The sequence below is a fragment of the Lolium perenne genome, chromosome 6 (genome assembly GCF_019359855.2).
Source record: "Lolium perenne isolate Kyuss_39 chromosome 6, Kyuss_2.0, whole genome shotgun sequence".
NCBI lineage: Eukaryota > Viridiplantae > Streptophyta > Magnoliopsida > Poales > Poaceae > Lolium > Lolium perenne.
The window spans coordinates 116,524,459-116,546,300 of record NC_067249.2 but is presented as its reverse complement, the minus strand read 5'-3'; the positions used below and the strand labels follow the sequence as shown (position 1 = coordinate 116,546,300).

General features: G+C 47.6%; 1 pseudogene; it reads right to left on the bottom strand.

Moving 5' to 3' along the window:
• Positions 1-2,136: 2,136 nt before the first annotated feature.
• Positions 2,137-18,971, bottom strand: LOC139832480 (uncharacterized; annotated as a pseudogene).
• Between the last annotated feature and the right edge of the window lie 2,871 nt (positions 18,972-21,842).

The window sequence follows — 21,842 nt, the reverse complement described above, 5'->3', positions numbered from 1 at the left end:
GTCACAATGGTGTGTACACTAGCATTTTGGGGTATTTTTTAATCCAATTTTGCACTGCCGGGTGCGTACGGCTACACGCACATACGCTGACGACAATTAGGCATGTTGTGGACGTATAGGATGGAACTCCCGGGAAGGGCTAACCAGAGGGAATATTTAGATTGTATGGATCCATCCTTGCCACCACATGTCCCAATTACCTAACCAAGCTCAAACGAAGGCACAATGCCACCGCGGCTGTCGTGGGGAAGACCCCGGGTAGGGCAAAAGACTGGGAGCAGCTGGCTCAAGGCCGGCTGGACTGCGGCTAAGGCCGGCTGAGGAGCAACCTGCTGGAGCCGTGGCCGGCTGCCTTGGGAGCCGGCTGGCTCAAAGTCTACGCTGGTCTGGCCATGGCCGTCTGCGCCGTGGCTGGGCCGGCTTCTATGTGCCATATCCGGCTTGGTTTGTCTCTCCCCTGACCGGCTCGAGGCTGGCGAGCCTTGCAGGAGAAGGAACTGGAAGGGCGATCCGGGTGCGAAAGTCGACGCTGATATCATCTCCCGTAAAGTAAGGGGCAGTGTGGAGCAATAGTGCCCCCGTCAGACAGGCCATCATGGCTCACGCTGCACCGTACTGCTACAAGCTACCGGTGGCGACAGAGACACCTCTCCCACAACGCTTGGCACGTTCTGTCACCGCTGACTTCGGCAGCAGGACTGGACAAGCCTCAACGCCTCAACGGCTGCTGACGACAGCGCCTCGGGAAGGAGCGGGAAAGCCGGAGCCGACGGAGGCGGCCACTAGGTCATAGGGACTTCTTTGTAAACTGCCAACGCCTATATAAGTTGTGCTACCCTCTCGTGCGGGGGACGATCGATCCTTTGGCCATTCTAGTCTTAGAGCTACTCTGGGAGAGAGACCTTCGTCTACCTTTAGCCTCCCCGAGCAGCCGGATACAGCTCAAGGAGCACCACTGTACTGCAATATTGCTTATACACTCATAGCAGGAGTAGAGGTGTTACCTCCACAGGAGGGCCTCAAACCTGGGTACGTCGTTGTGTCGCTCGTGCCCATACCCGCATCCGGATACCACCGTAGACCATATTAGGAACCACTCTCTTTAGCCACCCTATGGCATATGTCGTGACGATACCATGACATTTGGCGCCCACCGTGGGGCCTTCAGCATCTGCAGCCGGTGTCTCCTTCCGGACGGGCCTCACCACCACCACCGGCGAGCGAGTCGCTTCAGGCTTGATCTGGAGATTCGGCTCCCTCGACTGCGTCAGCGACAACGCTGGCTGCTTCGCCAACCGGCCTTTCCCTGCCGGCGGCAACATCATCTCCTTCGGCGGACACGACGTCTATGTCGCAACCGTCGCACTTCCGCGCTACCCGCGGCAGGTGCTGCGCTGTGCAAGCCCTCCCCCAGGAGCCGGCGCCAGCAACACCCTCGCTAGCCCCTGCGTCGTGCAGGAGGTTATGGCAACCGGCGACGAGCACGCCCCCAAGACCACACGCGTCCGTGGCTCGAACCTGGAGCGCAACATCAACGGCGACGCCTCCGGCTCCGACCCCAAAGCACCACCACCACCCTCCCGGCTGGAGGAAGTCCGCGCCAAGCTCAGCACCCCGCTCACAGCCGGCGCAGATCCCACCACCATCGAGGCTGACCTCGAGGCGCACCGCCAACTCCTGCTGAAGCAAGCAGAGGAGGTAGCTGCTGCCAAGCACCGACTGGAGATCACCCAGCGCGAGTTCAACAGTGCCCACGGCTACACGCCAACCGGCAACGACCCCAGCAGAGCCGACATGATCCGCCCCAGGGGAGGCGCCCTGGGCGCGGAGATCGAGCGTGATGGCGCGGAATCGCCGACTCCATCCACGGAGCTGCCCGTCTACAACACTCCTGAGAAGAAATTCTCGCAGCCCAGGCGGCCGCAGAGGAGCTACGGCACCTGGAGGGCGAGGAGTTGCGCCGCCAAACCAGGCGGGTGACCGAGTTGCTCAACATAGCCAACGCGCAGCAGGACGCAGCCGGCAAGAACCCCAGGTATGCTGGTAATGCCCCTAGTGCTTCTCCTGCCCCTGGTGCAGCCGGCAACACCCGAGGCTCTCAGGCCAAGCCGGCAAGCCAAGCCGGCACCGGGACTCTCAGGCCATGCACGACAGCCCAAGCCGGCAGAGCCGGCAGAGGAGCGGCGGAAGCGGCTGAAGCCGCCCACTGCCAAGTAGACACGACGACTACGAGCAGTCGGAAGATAGGCGCCAGCGCCGGCCGACTCTCGAGGCGAGCGACGCTCGCCAGCTGGCCCACTTTCGGCTAGGCCCACGCGTCAAGCCGGTTGACGCCCTTGACCGCCTCGACCGGCTCGTGGAATCCCGCATTGCGGAAGAAGAAGGCCCAGCCGGCCCCAAGTGCTTCGGGCCACGGGTCCTGGGCGAGCCCATGGTCGACGGCTTCCAGCTCCCCCGCGACACCCCCAAGTATGACGGCACCGCCAATGATGAGGTCTAAGACCCCGGGAGTGGCCCGATCTCGCAGCTTGACCCCGAAATCCAAGGGAAGAGGTGGGAGAGCGCGAAGAACACGAAGAACACGACGAACACGAGGAACTCCGAGACTCACGCACGCACACCAACCCGATACACCCGATGTTTACCTCCGTGGCTCGATGGACCACGCCAATAGAATCTCCGAGGAAGAGGCGCGCGGCAGAATTCCCGGAGAGAGATTGGGGTTGGAGAAGAAGAGCTTGATGAGAGAGAGAGAGAGAGTAACTTGTACTAGAATCTCACTCAACAAGATCCAAATCAACAACCAAGGTGCCTTGATTACAGAGGGATGATACCCAAGGGAGACTAAGCTCAAAGGTAGGTTTGAGTTCAAAACAAGTCTAACCCTAATCTGGAGGAAGGGGTGAGGTACTTATAGGTCCAGATTCGTACAGGGGTAAAATCGGCATTACATAACTTATCCTGGTCCATAGATGCGAAATCAATGGTTGAGATGAAGTCAACAGGGGTGGGGCCGGCAGTGCCGTTGATGTTTGGCCGGCAGTGTCGGGGTGGCCGGCAGTGCCGCTGGACCTGGGCCGGCAGTGCCGGTCTTGGCCTTCTTCACGTCTTCAGCTGGTGGGTCCGGCAGTGCCGGGGTCTGGGGAGCGGCAGTGCCGGGGTGAGCAGGCCGGCAGTGCCGGTGGCTGGAGGCCGGCAGTGCCGGGGTGTGCAGGCCGGCAGTGCCGGTGCCTGGAGGCCGGCAGTGCCGGCCCTGAGGGGTGTCCTGCAGCGGGCACTCTTCGTCTCCTTCTTCCTTGTCCATCTTCGGGTCTGTTGCGACGTCCTTCTCTCGAGGTTCATATCTGATAACACAAAGCATATCGGCCTGAGGTAGCAGCCCATCCAATGGGGTATCGAGATCAAGGGTAGTGAGGAGTGAGTTCACCTTATCATGTAGCGCTTTGACTCGGGCTCGCGTCATTGGTCCACTTGGGGGACTTGTTGGTCTTGGTGTAGCGTCGTCGGTGAGTGGGGCTACATCATCTCCCCCCCTTGGGAAAGAGTCGTCCTCGACTCTTGCACCTCCTCATCTCCATGATAGGGTGACAAGTCCGAGACGTTGAACGTGTTGCTCACCAAGTACTTGGATGTCGGTATGTCGATGACGTAAGCGTTGTTGTTGATGCGTTTGAGGACCTTGAAGGGGCCATCTCCTCTTGGCTTGAGCTTGGAGTTGCGCTCATGAGGGAACCTTTCCTTCCGGAGGTGGATCCAAACGAGGTCTCCTTCTTGGAATATTCTTGCCTTCTTCTTGGCGTTGATGCGGTTTGCTTGACGAAGCACATGTTCTTGTATGGTCGCTCTTGTTTCTTCATGTAGTTTCTTGACGGCGGCGGTGCGCTTGTCGAAGTCCATGTTGATGCGCTCGTGGAGGGGTAGCGGAAGTATGTCGAGTGCCGTGTACGGTTCGAAGCCATAGACGACCATGAAGGGGCTCCTTGATGTAGTCTTGTGCTTGGCGCGGTTGTAGGCGAACTCCGCGTGGGGAAGGCACTCCTCCCATGACTTCAAGTTCTTCTTCACGAGGATGCGTAGGAGGGTGGAGAGGCTTCGATTGACCACTTCCGTTTGGCCGTCCGTTTGCGGGTGCGATGATGATGAGAACAAGAGCTTCACTCCAAACTTTGCCATGAGCGACTTCCAAAGATAACTCATGAACTTGACGTCTCGATCCGACACAATGCTTTGCGGTACTCCATGTAGGCGGACAATTTCCCTGAAAAACAATGAAGCAATGTGTGAAGCATCGTCGCTCTTATGGCAAGGTATGAAATGAGCCATCTTAGAGAATCTATCCACTACCACAAATATGGAATCATGACCATGCTTAGTGCGAGGCAAGCCTAGAATGAAATCCATGCTAATATCGGTCCATGGTGCATAAGGAATAGGCAATGGGGTGTAAAGGCCATAAGGGTTGGAAGTGGACTTAGCTTGTAAGCATGTTGTGCACCGGCGGCAAAGGCGCTCCACATCTCGCTTCATCTTTGGCCAATAGTAGTGAGTGGATAGCATCGCGAGTGTCTTGTCACGTCCAAAGTGACCCATAAGACCACCTCATGTGACTCTTGCAAAAGCAATTTTCGAAGCGAAGACTCGGGAATGCAAATCTTGTTAGCTTTAAACAAGTAGCCATCATGCAAATAGAAATCATCCACTCCTCGGTCAACGGAGCACTTCTCAAATATGGGAGCAAAGAAAGAATCGGAAGGATAGAGTTCTTTGATCTCTTCGAGTCCCAAAACATGAAAATCCAAACGAGTTAGCAAAAGGGTGTTTTTGCGGGAAAGAGCATCCGCCACAACGTTGTCCTTGCCCTTCTTGTATTTGATCACATATGGAAAGGACTCAATGAACTCGACCCATTTTGCATGTCGTTTGTTCAAGTTGTGTTGGCTTTTCAAATACTTCAAGGACTCATGATCAGAATGAATGATAAACTCTTTAGGCCAAAGATAGTGTTGCCAAACTTCAAGAACACGAACCAAAGCGTAGAGCTCCTTGTCATATATAGGATAGTTGAGGCGTGCGCCATCTAACTTCTCACTATAGTATGCCACGGGTTTGCCCTCTTGCATAAGAACACCACCAATACCAAGCCCACTTGCATCACACTCAATCTCAAAAGTTTTTGCAAAATTTGGAAGCACAAGAAGGGGAGCTTCGGTAAGGCGTTTCTTCAACTCATCAAAAGCATTTTGTTGGGCCTTGCCCCAAACAAACGGAACATTCTTCTTGGTAAGCTCATTCAAAGGGCAAGCAATGGTGCTAAAATCTTTCACAAAGCGGCGGTAAAACCCGGCAAGTCCATGAAAACTTCGGACTTGACCAACATTTGTAGGAGTAGGCCAATTGTGGATGGCCTCCACCTTGGAAGAATCAACTTCAATCCCATTAGCGGAAACCACAAAGCCAAGGAAAACCAATTTGTTTTGAGCAAAGGTGCACTTGGGGAGGTTAGCATAAAGCTTTTCATGACGCAAGATGCACAAGACCTCTCTCACATGTTGCACATGGTCCTCGAGGTTTTTGCTATAAATGAGAATATCATCGAAATAGACAACCACACTCTTGCCAATGAGAGGACGCAAGATGTGATTCATGAGGCGCATGAAAGTAGATGGAGCATTGGAAAGACCGAAAGGCATAACGAGCCATTCATAGAGACCGAGTTTGGTCTTGAATGCCGTTTTCCATTCATCACCAATGGCCATGCGGATTTGATGGTAGCCACTACGCAAATCGACTTTAGAGAAAATCGTGGCACCACTTAACTCGTCAAGCATGTCATCTAAACGCGGAATGGGATGGCGGTAACGGACGGTAATGGCATTGATGGGGCGACAATCCATACACATCTGTTGCGTCTCATCCGGTTTAGGCACAAGAATCACGGGAACCGCACAAGGGCTAAGGCTTTCGCGGATATACCCTTTGGAGAGGAGATCTTGAATTTGGCGTTGGATCTCCTTTGTATCCTCGGGGTTGGTGCGGTAGGCGGCACGGTTTGGAAGCGGAGCGCCGGGTATGAGGTCGATGCGGTGTTCTATGCCTCGAAGTGGTGGTAGTCCATGAGGGAGCTCATCGGGGAAGACGTCTTGAAACTCCTGCAAAAGAGACAACAAAGACGAAGGAATGTTGGTTAAGTCGTTAGTCGCCGATGATGGTCCCTTGCATATGAGCACATAGTGCAATATGGTGGATGGGTTCTCTTGGAGTTCTCTCCACTCACTCTTGGTGGCTAGAAGGACACTCTTGGACTCACTCATATATGGCTTGTGGTGCTCACTATCTTTGTGGTGGGTCGCTCCCTCACCTCTCATCTCACTATGGTGGGTGCGGAGTTGTGCCCTCGCTAAAGCCTTCGCATTATCCGCGATGATTTGGCTAGGAGTCATCGGGCGCAACTCGAACTTCTTGTCGTTGACCTTGAAGGTGTATGTGTTGGAGAGTCCATCATGTATAGCCTTCTTGTCATATTGCCAAGGGCGGCCAAGAAACATGTGGCACACCGTCATGGGTACCACGTCACACTCAATAGTATCCTCATAAGGTCCAATCTTGAAAGTGACGGTGACGGTATGTTGTATCTTGACGTTGCCCTTGTCACTCAACCATTGGATATGGTAAGGGTGAGGATGCTTGCGGAGAGTGAGGTTGAGCTTCTCACACAACTCGGTGCTTGCAAGGTTATGGCAACTTCCACCGTCGATGATGACCTTGATCGATTTGCCACCAATTCCGGCACGGGTTTGGAATATGTTCCACCGTTGGTCTTCCATAGCTTGCGGTTGAGTTGTTAGCACCCTTGTGACCACAAGTGAGGGACTTGGGTCATGCTCACATAAGAGAGGATCTTCTCCACTTTCTTGCTCATAAGCTTCTTCACTTTCCACGGCGGCTTGCACAAGGGCTTCATATTCATCCTCATCAAGCGTCTCGATGTCACCATTCTCCATAGTGATCATAACCTTGGTGTTCTTGCACTCAAACGATTTGTGACCTTGGGTGCCACACTTGAAGCAAGTGACACTAGAGGGTCCCGTGGATGCCTTAGAGGAGGCGGTGGAGGAGACCGTTTGCTTCATGCGACTTTGGATAGTCGGTTTCTTGGATGGTGTAGAGGACTCGGCGGGCTTGACACTTGTATTAGGAGGAGTTGATGTAGCAAGCTTGGAGGCGAAGTAAGTCTTGGACTTGGAGTACTTGATGTCCTCAATCACTTGGCGCTCGGCCTTCGATGCTTGGTGGACCAACTCGACCATGTTGGAGTATGGTTGGAACTCCACAATTCGCTTGATGGGGTAATTGAGGCCATTGAAGAAACGAGCAATGGTTTGTTCCTCAGACTCTTGGATGTTGGCTCGCATCATAGTGAGCTCCATCTCCTTGAAGAACTCCTCAACGGTCTTGGTGCCTTGCTTCAACTTTTGGAGCTTGTTGAAGAGGTCGGTCATGTAGTGAGTTGGTACAAAGCAAGCATGCATCTCTTTCTTCATCTCTTCCCAAGTGTCAATAGGGGGTTCACCCCTTTCTTCCCTAAGAGTGAGGACTTGCTCCCACCAAGTGTTGGCGTAATCTTCAAACTCAAGCGATGCCATAGCCACTTTCTTGGCACCGGAGTAGTTGTGGATGCGGAATATCTTGTCAACCTTGAGTGCCCATGAGAGATATGCCTCGGCATCTTCTTCACCCTTGAACTTTGGCATGGTGAATTTGAGCCTTCCAAACATGTTTTCTTCATCCTCCAAGTTTCTTCTACGAGGAGGGGCGCCTTCATCTCTTGCGGCTAGAGGAGGAATAGGAGGTCTTCTACGGCCAACTGATACGTCTCCGACGTATCGATAATTTCTTATGTTCCATGCCACATTATTGATGTTATCTACATGTTTTATGCACACTTTATGTCATATTCGTGCATTTTCTGGAACTAACCTATTAACAAGATGCCGAAGTGCCAGTTGCTGTTTTCTGCTGTTTTTGGTTTCAGAAATCCTAGTAAGGAAATATTCTCGGAATTGGACGAAATCAAAGCCCAGGGGCCTATTTTCTCACGAAGCTTCCAGAAGTCCGAAGGAGAGACGAAGAGGGGCCACGGAGGGGCCACACCATAGGGCGGCGCGGCCCCCCCCCTTGGCCGCGCAGGCCTGTGGTGTGGGGCCCCCGTGCCGCCTCTTGACCTGCCCTTCCGCCTATAAAAAGTCTCCGTGACGAAACCCCCAGTACCGAGAGCCACGATACGGAAAACCTTCCAGAGACGCCGCCGCCGCCGATCCCATCTCGGGGGATCCAGGAGATCGCCTCCGGCACCTTGCCGGAGAGGGGAATCATCTCCCGGAGGACTCTACGCCGCCATGGTCGCCTCCGGTGTGATGTGTGAGTAGTCTACCCCTGGACTATGGGTCCATAGCAGTAGCTAGATGGTTGTCTTCTCCCCATTGTGCTATCATTGTCGGATCTTGTGAGCTGCCTAACATGATCAAGATCGTCTATCTGTAATTCTATATGTTGCGTTTGTTGGGATCCGATGAATAGAGAATACTTGTTATGTTGATTATCAAAGTTATGCTATGTGTTGTTTATGATCTTGCATGCTCTCCGTTATTAGTAGATGCTCTGGCCAAGTAGATGCTTGTAACTCCAAGAGGGAGTACTTATGCTCGATAGTGGGTTCATGCCTGCATTGACACACAGGACGATGACAGAAAGTTCTAAGGTTGTGTTGTGCTATTGCCACTAGGGATAAAACATTAGTGCTATGTTCAAGGATGTAGTCACTAGTTACATTACGCACCATACTTAATGCAATTGTCTGTTGTTAGCAACTTAATACTGGAAGGGGTTCGGATGATAACCTGAAGGTGGACTTTTTAGGCATAGATGCAGTTGGATGACGGTCTATGTATTTTGTTGTAATGCCCAATTAAATCTCACTATACTCATCATGATATGTATGTGCATGGTCATGCTCTCTTTATTTGTCAATTGCCCAACTGTAATTTGTTCACCCAACATGCTGTTCGTCTTATGGGAGAGACACCTCTAGTGAACTGTGGACCCCGGTCCAATTCTCTTTACTGAAATACAATCTACTGCAATACTTGTTCTACTGTTTTCTGCAAACAATCATCTTCCACACAATACGGTTAACTCTTTGTTACAGCAAGCCGGTGAGATTGACAACCTCACTGTTTCGTTGGGGCAAAGTACTTTGGTTGTGTTGTGCAGGTTCCACGTTGGCGCCGGAATCCCTGGTGTTGCGCCGCACTACATCCCGCCGCCATCAACCTTCAACGTGCTTCTTGGCTCCTCCTGGTTCGATAAACCTTGGTTTCTTTCTGAGGGAAAACTTGCTGCTGTGCGCATCATACCTTCCTCTTGGGGTTGCCCAACGAACGTGTGAAATACACGCCATCAAGCTCTTTTTCTGGCGCCGTTGCCGGGGAACTGAAGAAAAGCTACACCACAGAGAATTGCCTCCCACGGCAACAGCTCTTTTTCTGGCGCCGTTGCCGGGGAGATCAAGACACGCTGCAAGGGGAGTCTCCACTTCTCAATCTCTTTACTTTGTTTTTGTCTTGCTTAGTTTTATTTACTATTTTGTTTGCTGCACTAAATCAAAATACCAAAAAATTAGTTGCTAGTTTTACTTTACTTGCTATCTTGTTTGCTATATCAAAAACACAAAAAAATTAGTTTACTTGCATTTACTTTATCTAGTTTGCTTTATTTACTGTTGCTAAAATGGCCAACGCTGAAAACACTAAGTTGTGTGACTTCACAACCACAAATAATAATGATTTCTTATGCACACCTATTGCTCCACCTGCTACTACAGCAGAATTCTTTGAAATTAAACCTGCTTTACTGAATCTTGTTATGCGAGAGCAATTTTCTGGTGTTAGTTCTGATGATGCTGCTGCCCATCTTAATAATTTTGTTGAATTATGTGAAATGCAAAAATATAAAGATGTAGATGGTGATATTATTAAACTAAAATTGTTCCCTTTCTCATTAAGAGGAAGAGCTAAAGATTGGTTGCTATCTCTGCCTAAGAATAGTATTGATTCATGGACTAAATGCAAGGATGCTTTTATTGGTAGATATTATCCCCCTGCTAAAATTATATCTTTGAGGAGTAGCATAATGAATTTTAAACAATTAGATACTGAACATGTTGCTCAAGCTTGGGAAAGAATGAAATCTCTGGTTAAAAATTGCCCAACCCATGGACTGACTACTTGGATGATCATCCAAACCTTCTATGCAGGACTAAAATTTTCTTCACGGAATTTATTGGATTCACCTGCTGGAGGTACCTTTATGTCCATCACTCTTGGTGAAGCAACAAAGCTTCTTGATAATATGATGATCAACTACTCTGAATGGCACACGGAAAGAGCTCCACAAGGTAAGAAGGTAAATTCTGTCGAAGAAACCTCTTCCTTGAGTGATAAGATCGATGCTATTATGTCTATGCTTGTGAATGATAGGACTAATATTGATCCTAATAATGTTCCGTTAGCTTCATTGGTTGCACAAGAAGAACATGTTGATGTAAACTTCATTAAAAATAATAATTTCAACAACAATGCTTACCGGAACAACTCTAGTAACAACTATAGGCCATATCCTTATAATAATGGCAACGGCTATGTTAATTCTTATGGGAATTCTTACAACAATAATAGGAGTTCACCCCCTGGACTTGAAGCCATGCTTAAAGAATTTATTAGTACACAAACTGCTTTTAACAAATCTGTTGAAGAAAAGCTTGGGAAAATTGATATACTTGCTTCTAAAGTCGATAGTCTTGCTGCTGATGTTGATCTTTTAAAATCAAAAGTTTTGCCTAATGAGAATCATCATAATAAAATTATTACTACAGCAAATGCCATTCAAGTTAGAATTAATGAGAATATAAGATTAATGGCTGAACTGCGTGCTAGGTGGGATAGAGAAGAAAATGAAAAACTAGCTAAAGAGAAGAATATAGCTAAAGTTTGGACTATTACCACCACTAGTAATGCTAATGCTACACATGTTGCTGCACCTCCTACAAATACTAATAAAAGAATTGGTGTTAGCAATGTTTCCACTTCTAATGCAAAGCGCGAAAAACTGCACAAATCTAAAACTGCTGAAACTGCCTGTGATAAAGCTGCTGAAATTTTTTCCAACATCGGGGATGATGATCCCATTGCTTTAGATTATAATGGTTTGAATTTTGATGATTGCCACATCTCTGAAGTTATAAAGTTCTTGCAAAAACTTGCTAAAAGTCCTAATGCTAGTGCTATAAATTTGGCTTTCACGCATCATATTACAAATGCTCTCATAAAAGCTAGAGAAGAGAAATTAGAGCGCGAAGCTTCTATTCCTAAAAAGCTAGAGGATGGTTGGGAGCCCATCATTAAGATGAAGATTAAAGATTTTGATTGTAATGCTTTATGTGATCTTGGTGCAAGTATTTCTGTTATGCCTAAGAAAATTTATAATATGCTTGACTTGCCACCACTGAAAAATTGTTATTTGGATGTTAATCTTGCTGATCATTCTACAAAGAAACCTTTGGGTAAAGTTGATAATGTTCGCATTACCGTTAACAATAACCTTGTCCCCGTTGATTTTGTTGTCTTGGATATTGAATGCAATGCATCTTGTCCCATTATATTGGGAAGACCTTTTCTTCGAACTGTTGGTGCTATCATTGATATGAAGGAAGGTAATATAAAATATCAATTTCCTCTCAAGAAAGGTATGGAACACTTCCCTAGAAAGAGAATGAAGGTACCTTTTGATTCTATTATGAGAACAAATTATGATGTTGACACTTCGTCTCTTGATAATACTTGATACACACTTTCTGCGCCTAGCTGAAAGGCGTTAAAGAAAAGCGCTTATGGGAGACAACCCATGTTTTTACCTACAGTACTTTGTTTTTATTTTGTGTCTTGGAAGTTGTTTACTACTGTAGCAACCTCTCCTTATCTTAGTTTTGTGTTTTGTTGTGCCAAGTTAAGCCGTTGATAGAAAAGTAAGTACTAGATTTGGATTACTGCACAGTTCCAGATTTCTTTGCTGTCACGAATCTGGGTCCACCTCCCTGTAGGTAGCTCAGAAAATTAAGCCAATTTACGTGCATGATGCTCAGATATGTACGCAACTTTCATTCAATTTGAGCATTTTCATTTGAGCAAGTCTGGTGCCATTTTAAAATTCTTCAATACGAACTGTTCTGTTTTGACAGATTCTGCCTTTTATTTCGCATTGCCTCTTTCGCTATGTTGGATGAATTTCTTTGATCCACTAATGTCCAGTAGCATTATGCAATGTCCAGAAGTGTTAAGAATGATTGTGTCACCTCTGAATATGTCAATTTATATTGTGCACTAACCCTCTAATGAGTTGTTTCGAGTTTGGTGTGGAGGAAGTTTTGAAGGATCAAGAGAGGAGTATGATGCAACATGATCAAGGAGAGTGAAAGCTCTAAGCTTGGGGATGCACCCGGTGGTTCACCCCTGCATATATCAAGAAGACTCAAGCGTCTAAGCTTGGGGATGCCCAAGGCATCCTCTTCTTCATCGACAACATTATCAGGTTCCTCCCCTGAAACTATATTTTTATTCCATCACATCTTATGTGCTTTTTCTTGGAGCGTCAGTTTGTTTTTGTTTTTGTTTTGTTTGAATAAAATGGATCCTAGCATTCACTTTATGGGAGAGAGACACGCTCCGCTGTAGCATATGGACAAGTATGTCCTTGGTTTCTACTCATAGTATTCATGGCGAAGTTTCTCCTTCGTTAAATTGTTATATGGTTGGAATTGGAAAATGATACATGTAGTAATTGCTATTAATGTTTTGGGTAATGTGATACTTGGCAATTGTTGTGCTCATGTTTAAGCTCTTGCATCATATGCTTTGCACCCATTAATGAAGAAATACATAGAGCATGCTAAAATTTGGTTTGCATATTTGGTTTCTCTAAGGTCTAGATAATTTCTAGTATTGAGTTTGAACAACAAGGAAGACGGTGTAGAGTCTTATAATGTTTTCAATATGTCTTTTATGTGAGTTTTGCTGCACCGGTTCATCCTTGTGTTTGTTTCAAATAAGCCTTGCTAGCCTAAACCTTGTATCGAGAGGGAATACTTCTCATGCATCCAAAATACTTGAGCCAACCACTATGCCATTTGTGTCCACCATACCTACCTATACTACATGGTATTTTCCCGCCATTCCAAAGTAAATTGCTTGAGTGCTACCTTTAAATTTCCATCATTCACCTTTGCAATATATAGCTCATGGGACAAATAGCTTAAAAACTATTGTGGTATTGAATATGTAATTATGCACTTTATCTCTTATTAAGTTGCTTGTTGTGTGATAACCATGTTCACTGGGGACGCCATCAACTTTTCATTGTTGAATTTCATGTGAGTTGCTATGCATGTTCGTCTTGTCTGAAGTAAGAGAGATCTACCACCATAGGGTTAAGCATGCATATGTTAGAGAAGAACATTGGGCCGCTAACTAAAGCCATGCTCCATGGTGGAAGTTTCAGTTTTGGACAACAATCCTCAAATCTCAAATGAGAAAATTATTAATTGTTGTTATATGCTTATGCATAAAAGAGGATTCCATTATCTGTTGTCTATGTTGTCCCGGTATGGATGTCTAAGTTGAAGAATAATCAATAGCGAGAAATCCAATGCGAGCTTTCTCCTTAGACCTTTGTACAGTGACGGCATAGAGGTACCCCTTTGTGACACTTGGTAAAAACAATGCATTGTGATGATCCGGTAGTCCAAGCTAATTAGGACAAGGTGCGGGCACTATTAGTACACTATGCATGAGGCTTGCAACTTATAAGATATAATTTACATGATGCATATGCTTTATTACTACCGTTGACAAAATTGTTTCATGTTTTCAAAATCAAAGCTCTAGCACAAATATAGCAATCGATGCTTTTCCTCTATGGAGGACCATTCTTTTACTTTCAATGTTGAGTCAGTTCACCTATTTCTCTCCACCTCAAGAAGCAAACACTTGTGTGAACTGTGCATTGATTCCTACATACTTGCTTATTGCACTTATTATATTACTCTATGTTGACAATATCCATGAGATATACATGTTACAAGTTGAAAGCAACCGCTGAAACTTAATCTTCTTTTGTGTTGCTTCAATGCCTTTACTTTGAATTATTGCTTTATGAGTTAACTCTTATGCAAGACTTATTGATGCTTGTCTTGAAGTGCTATTCATGAAAAGTCTTTGCTTTATGATTCACTTGTTTACTCATGTCATATACATTGTTTTGATCGCTGCATTCACTACATATGCTTTACAAATAGTATGATCAAGATTATGATGGCATGTCACTCCAGAAATTATACGTGTTATCGTTTTACCGCTCGGGACGAGCAGAACTAAGCTTGGGGATGCTGATACGTCTCCGACGTATCGATAATTTCTTATGTTCCATGCCACATTATTGATGTTATCTACATGTTTTATGCACACTTTATGTCATATTCGTGCATTTTCTGGAACTAACCTATTAACAAGATGCCGAAGTGCCGATTCTTTGTTTACGCTGTTTTTGGTTTCAGAAATCCTAGTAAGGAAATATTCTCGGAATTGGACGAAATCAAAGCCCAGGGGCCTATTTTCTCACGAAGCTTCCAGAAGTCCGAAGGAGAGACGAAGAGGGGCCACGGAGGGGCCACACCATAGGGCGGCGCGGCCCCCTTGGCCGCGCCGGCTGTGGTGTGGGGCCCCGTGCCGCCTCTTGACCTGCCCTTCCGCCTATAAAAAGTCTCCGTGACGAAACCCCCGGTACCGAGAGCCACGATACGGAAAACCTTCCGAGACGCCGCCGCCGCTGATCCCATCTCGGGGATCCAGAGATCGCCTCCGGCACCTTGCCGGAGAGGGGAATCATCTCCCGGAGGACTCTACGCCGCCATGGTCGCCTCCGGTGTGATGTGTGAGTAGTCTACCCCTGGACTATGGGTCCATAGCAGTAGCTAGATGGTTGTCTTCTCCCCATTGTGCTATCATTGTCGGATCTTGTGAGCTGCCTAACATGATCAAGATCGTCTATCTGTAATTCTATATGTTGCGTTTGTTGGGATCCGATGAATAGAGAATACTTGTTATGTTGATTATCAAAGTTATGCTATGTGTTGTTTATGATCTTGCATGCTCTCCGTTATTAGTAGATGCTCTGGCCAAGTAGATGCTTGTAACTCCAAGAGGGAGTACTTATGCTCGATAGTGGGTTCATGCACGCATTGACACCGGGACAAGGATGTGAGAAAGTTCTAAGGTTGTGTTGTGCTGTTGCCACTAGGGATAAAACATTAGTGCTATGTTCAAGGATGTAGTCACTAGTTACATTACGCACCATACTTAATGCAATTGTCTGTTGTTAGCAACTTAATACTGGAAGGGGTTCGGATGATAACCTGAAGGTGGACTTTTTAGGCATAGATGCAGTTGGATGACGGTCTATGTATTTTGTCGTAATGCCCAATTAAATCTCACTATACTCATCATGATATGTATGTGCATGGTCATGCTCTCTTTATTTGTCAATTGCCCAACTATAATTTGTTCACCCAACATGCTGTTCGTCTTATGGGAGAGACACCTCTAGTGAACTGTGGACCCCGGTCCAATTCTCTTTACTGAAATACAATCTACTGCAATACTTGTTCTACTGTTTTCTGCAAACAATCATCTTCCACACAATACGGTTAACTCTTTGTTACAGCAAGCCGGTGAGATTGACAACCTCACTGTTTCGTTGGGGCAAAGTACTTTGGTTGTGTTGTGCAGGTTCCACGTTGGCGCCGGAATCCCTGGTGTTGCGCCGCACTACATCCCGCCGCCATCAACCTTCAACGTGCTTCTTGGCTCCTCCTGGTTCGATAAACCTTGGTTTCTTTCTGAGGGAAAACTTGCTGCTGTGCGCATCATACCTTCCTCTTGGGGTTGCCCAACGAACGTGTGAAATACACGCCATCACCAACCAAAGCATTGGGTTGGCGTTGAAGATGAACACTTGCTTCACTTGGTTCACGGTGAGGATGTGGTTGAAGATCTTGTCGCGGGTGTTGATGATGCTCAACGTTGGGTCTCTCATCTTGATCATGGTGTGGCTCTCCTCGGCCACGTTGGTCATGGCGAGGGTGGCGACGGAGATCTCGCCGAGGTGGGACTTGAGGACCTTGGTCTTGAGGTTGGTCGTCACGCCCATGGTGGGCATGGCGATCCGCTTGGTGATGATCTTGTTGTAGGACTTGGTCTTGTGGAGGACTCTCATGAGGACGAGCATGGCGATGGATTTCTCCGTGCCTAGAGTTGGAGCGAGAATGTTCATGATGAGCTTGTGGGCGATGAGGTCGATGATGGTCTTCATGCCTTGAGGAAGATCTTGAGGACGAAAGGCCACCATGAGAGTAGTAATCTTGTGGCGAGCTTGATGATGATGAAGTAGAGCGGTGTCGGCGATGACGACCCAAGTTGGTGATGGCGCGCTCGAGGCTATCCATGCGCCGCTCCATGTTCGCATCATTGGCCGCCATTTGGCCATTCAAGTTGTCCGTAGCTTCACGAAGAAGAGCCAAGTCTTGGTTCACGGCGGAGAAGTTGTGAGCCACTTCATCGTATTGCTCATCGATGCGCGTCTCGAAGAGAGCGAGTTGCTCCTTGAACTCTTGTCGATGCATCCATAGGTTGTGTTGAGTAACCAACCTCTCGGTGTTGCGGAGGACTTCTTCATCCCTTGTGGTATCTCCGTTCCTATCCATGATGGCAAGACAAGAACTATGTTGTGTATGTTAGTGGAAGGAGACTACCTCGCACTCTTACCAAGGTAAGATAGTATTGAGGCAATCAACCAAGCCAAAAGCAAGATCAAGTGTATCGGGGACACACGCAAAACCACACGCAAAAGCTAGCAAATATGGTGTTAGGCGAGTGTTGTGGAAAGCCAAAAGACAAATCCAAGATCGAGTATGTTGTTAAAAGTGGGTGAGGTCCAAAAATTAAGTGTCCAAATGGTGATCACGAAAACACGAAAGAGGTGGAACGCACACACGAGATAAACAGGGTTAGTGCAACCAAGGAATGGGCGGAAAAGCACAAAAACCAACCAACAAGGTGGTGCCCGGTGTCACACTAACACAAGGAGAGCCAAAGCTTTGGTTGCAACGAGGAGACACCAAGATTTACACGCGGCCTCTCTTCTCGTATCTCTCTTTTGCTTAAAAGCTTTTTCTCTTTTGTATATGGTGGCACTTGCACACTTTTGTATGTATGGATGTATGGTGCGACTTGCACTCTTTTTGTGTTTTTGGGGCTTTTTCACACACTATGTTAGCGTTAGCCTCGCTTTTGCTATCTTGCCACACGAGTGTTTGCTTGGATGCTTTACTCAACACGATACACACACCTCACAATGCGGGGCCACGTGCAATGTCTCGCAACACTAAACAAGCAATGCTCGGGAGGGTTGGATCGCAAAAGGAACGAGGAGTTGCAAGTTATACCTAGATGTGTCGTAGGCGGTAATGATCACGCAACTTGCAATATGGTGGAAGGATCAAGAGTACGTTTGCAAGTCGGGGTGCCGAGAGTGTCGTCGCTTGCGTCGTAGCTGCGGGTTAGTTTTACACAAAAGGCACTCAAACCAGAACAAGCAAACACAAAGGTGAAGACGTGGTCGAAATCTGGCTGGGCGAGCTTGGCTTGTCCACAGCGGCGATGCCGGCCTGGTTCGGCGGCGATCTTGCCGGCCTTTGTGCAAGATGTCGGCTCGATAGGGGCGGCAGTGCCGGTCCCTGACGAACAGCTCGAGCTGTTCTTCGCGAAAAGCGGGCCAAATCCGACCAAAGCGTCAAAAATCGATGGAATTGAGGTCTAGAAAGTGGGGAAAACGTAGATCAACCAGAGGGGCACGAAATCCATGGATCAAAACCACTAAAAACGCAACCAAATCACAGATCGGTCAAGAGGCAATTTGGGGCTATTTTTTGGAAATTTTTCTAGAAACGAAATCGGGTGGGTGGAGGGTCAAATCCGCGGTAACCAAGAGCTGCTGATACCATATGATGAGGTCTAAGACCCCGGGAGTGGCCCGATCTCGCAGCTTGACCCCGAAATCCAAGGAAAGAGGTGGGACAGCGCGAAGAACACGAAGAACACGACGAACACGAGGAACTCTGAGACTCACGCACGCACACCAACCCGATACACCCGATGTTTACCTCCGTGGCTCGATGGACCACGCCAATAGAATCTCCGAGGAAGAGGCACGCGGCAGAATTCCCGGAGAGAGATTGGGGTTGGAGAAGAAGAGCTTGATGAGAGAGAGAGAGTAACTTGTACTAGAATCTCACTCAACAAGATCCAAATCAACAACCAAGGTGCCTTGATTACAGAGGGATGATACCCAAGGGAGACTAAGCTCAAAGGTAGGTTTGAGTTCAAAACAAGTCTAACCCTAATCTGGAGGAAGGGGTGAGGTACTTTTAGGTCCAGATTCGTACAGGGGTAAAATCGGCATTACATAACTTATCCTGGTCCATAGATGCGAAATCAACGGTTGAGATGAAGTCAACAGGGGTGGGGCCGGCAGTGCCGGTGATGTTTGGCCGGCAGTGCCGGGGTGGCAGCGATGCCGCCGGACCTGGCCGCAGCGGTGCCGGTCTTGGCCTTCTTCACGTCTTCGGCTGGTGGGTCCCGGCGATCTGCGGGAACCTGGGAGCGGCATCTTGGGGTGAGCAGGCAGCGTGCCGGTGGCTGGAGGCCGGCGATCTTGGTGTGTGGCAGCGATGTGCACTGAAGCCGGCAGTGCCGGCCCTGAGGGGTGTCCTGCAGCGGGCACTCTTCGTCTCCTTCTTCCTTGTCCATCTTCGGGTCTGCTGCGATGTCCTTCTCTCGAGGTTCATATCTGATAACACAAAGCATATCGGCCTGAGGTAGCAGCCCATCCAATGGGGTATCGAGATCAAGGGTAGTGAGGAGTGAGTTCACCTTATCATGTAGCGCTTTGACTTGGGCTCGCGTCATTGGTCCACTTGGGGGACTTGTTGGTCTTGGTGTAGCGTCGTCGGTGAGCGGGGCTACATCAGCCAAGCCGGAGGACTGGCTGCTGGACTACTCCACAGCAGTCGGCATTGCCAAGGGCAACAAGCGCTGGGCTGTTCGCTACTCCCCCCTGATGCTGGTCGGCTTCGCCCGCACCTGCCTCAACAACCTGCCAGCCGGCAGCATCAACGGCTGGCTGGACTTCATGGCAGCATCAACCTATTGCCGTCTGGGTTGCCCCCAGAAGCTGGAGATGTGCAAGCAGGGCCCGGACGAGACGGATCGCGCGTACCCGACGCGCTGGTGCGAAATGCGCAACTCCTGTGAGGGCGTGCACGAGATCCAGGCCATCAGCTTCTTCATGGCCGGCTGCCAGCCCAACATGATGTTGTGGCACAAGCTGCGCCGCAGCGACCCCAAGACCATGGCGGTCCCGATGGCCATCGCAGACAAGTACGCGCTGGCTGAGGAAGCCGACAAGGTTCTGGGTTATGATGTCTACGCACGCTTCTATTCCTGTAGATAGTGTTGGGCCTCCAAGAGCAGAGGTTTGTAGAATAGCAGCAAGTTTCCCTTAAGTGGATCACCCAAGGTTTATCAAACTCAGGGATGTAGAGGTCAAAGATATCCCACTCAAGCAACCCTGCAATTAAGATACAAGAAGTCTCTTGTGTCCCCAACACACCTAATACAATTGTCAGATGTATAGGTGCACTAGTTCGGCGAAGAGATAGTGAAATACAAGTAATATGGATGATTGTAAGTAGTAATTGGAATCTGAAATAAAAAATGGCAGCAAGCGAACATGTAGCAGAACTTGTTGGAAACAGTGTTTCAATGCTTAGAAACAAGGCCTAGGGATCATACTTTCACTAGTGGACACTCTCAAGAATGATCACATAACTGAATAAATAAATAGTACTCTCAAACACTCTCTTGTTGGATAACAAACACCATTCATTGTGTAGGGCTACAAAAGCACACCTCAAGCCAGAGTAAACAAGCTCCACAACTTCGGGAGTTCATATTAAAGTAACCTCTAGAGTGCATAATAGACCGTTGCAATTTAGACCGAGTACTAAGATAGCATACACACTGTCACCAATAGCTATGAAAGGGGGAATAGATCACATCAATACTATCATAGTAATAGTTAACTTCATAATCTACAAGATATTACAATCATAACCTATGCCAAGTACTACATGATGCACACACTGTCAACTTTACATCATGGAGGAGGAATAGACTACTTTAATAACATCACTAGAGTATCACATAGATTAATAGTGATACAAAGCTCATGATCACATAAAGATCACACCATGGGAGAGAGAGATGAACCACATAGCTATCGGTAGAGCCCTCAGCCTCGGGGGAGAACTACTCCCTCCTCATCATGGGAGACATCAACGGCGATGAAGATGGCGGTGGTGTCGATGGAGATGACTCCGAGGGCAATTCCCCGTCCTGGTGGCGTGCTGGAACAGAGATTCTGTCCCTTGAAACTTGTCTTCGCGATGGCGGCGGCTACGGAACTCTTCGTGGAATATCGTCGAATGTGGTAGGGTTTTCGTGACGGACAAAATATATAGGCGAAAGGGCAGAGTCGGAGGAGTCCCGAGGGGCCCACCCCATAGGGCGGCGCGGCCAGGGGTGGGGACGCGCCCCCCTAGGGTGTGGCTGCCTCGTGGCTCCTCTTCATCTCCTCTTCGGTGTTCTGGAAGGCTCCGTGGAAAATAAGACCGTGGGCTTTTGTTTCGTCCAATTCCGAGAAAATTTCCTGTGTAGGATTTCTGAAAACAAAAACAGCAGAAAACAGGAACTGGCGCTTCGGCATCTTGTTAATAGGTTAGTGCCGGAAAATGCATCAAAATGATATAAAGTATGGATAAAACATGTAGATATTGTCATAAAACTAGCATGGAACATAAGAAATTATAGATACATTTGAGACGTATCAAGCATCCCCAAGCTTAGTTCCTACTCGCCCTCGAGTAGGTAAACGATAACAAGGATAATTTCTGAAGTGACATGCTACTATCATAATCTTGATCAATACTATTGTAAAGCATATGAGATGAATGAAGTGATTCAAAGCAATGGTAAAGACAATGACTAAACAACTGAACCATCTAGCAAAGACTTTTCATGAATAGTACTTTCAAGACAAGCATCAATAAGTCTTGCATAAGAGTTAACTCATAAAGCAATAAATTCTTAATAGAAGGTTTTGAAGCAACACAAAGGAAGATATAAGTTTTAGCAGTTGCTTTCAGCTTCAACATGTATATCTCATGGATAATTGTCAACACAAAGTAATATGATGAATGCAAATAAGCAAGTATGTAACAATCAATGCACATAGTTGACACAAGTGTTTGCTTCTAAGATAGATAGAAGTAGGTAAACTGACTCAACATAAAGTAAAAGAAAGGCCCTTCGCAGCGGGAAGCAAGGATTACTCATGTGCTAGAGCTTTTATTTTGAAAACATGGAAACAATTTTGTCAACGGTAGTAATAATTCCTATGTGTTATGCATAAAACATCCTATAAGTTGCAAGCCTCATGCATTGAATGCCAATAGTGCTCGCACCTTGTCCTAATTAGCTCTGATTTCCATGGATTATCATTGCATTACATATGTTTCAACCAAGTGTCACAAAGGGGTACCTCTATGCCACCTGTACAAA